At 48.7% G+C, this 591-nt stretch overlaps 1 protein-coding gene across 1 annotated transcript in view; it reads left to right on the top strand.

Moving 5' to 3' along the window:
- LOC104413074 (chromodomain-helicase-DNA-binding protein 4-like) overlaps positions 1–591 on the top strand; it is a 21,164-nt gene that overhangs the window by 1,512 nt on the left and 19,061 nt on the right.

The raw sequence follows: 591 nt of genomic DNA, 5'->3' as shown, positions 1-591 counted from the left end.
GCCCCTTGGCCGGGGGGCAGGCAGGGAAGGGGGGCCACGCAGATGGGAGCTGGCATGTGTTCCTCTGGCTGGGCAGAGAGCTTGCTTAGCTGTTGGCGCAGAGGGAAGGGCTTGGGGAAGGTTATGTCAAATCCGTGTTGGAATAGAGTTGCTGAGTAACAGCTTTCCTGTGGAGGAGGAGAAGTAGTGGCTTACTGGCCTCTGTTTTGCATGTGGCTATATGATGCTCTATACTGCTAAATAGTGAGTTTCTTTCCTGGAGACCCATGGACTGAAGCGCCATCCTGGTCAGGTTCTCAGGTGTGTTCACCATTTTGTCTCCTTTAGAATGGATGGCCACATATATAATCTTTCCACTTCTTGCTGGGTTATGGCAAGATCTGAGTGCAACTCTGCTTGGAGAAGGAATATTGTGGAAATAGGTGGTGTTGGTGGGAGGGGGGAAAACTGTGCAATGGTAACTTATGACTTCTTAGTATCTGTTGTGAACAGTAACAAAGTAAGCAGTTGTCTACTTGCTACATACTTATATAGAAGTGTTTTGAGATCTCTGAGAAGGGGCTACACTGCAGTGCACAGATGGGGGTTGAA

This window comes from Nestor notabilis, unplaced genomic scaffold, assembly GCF_000696875.1.
Source record: "Nestor notabilis isolate BGI_N333 unplaced genomic scaffold, ASM69687v1 scaffold10061, whole genome shotgun sequence".
NCBI lineage: Eukaryota > Metazoa > Chordata > Aves > Psittaciformes > Psittacidae > Nestor > Nestor notabilis.
This window is presented reverse-complemented; position numbering and strand designations above follow the sequence as displayed.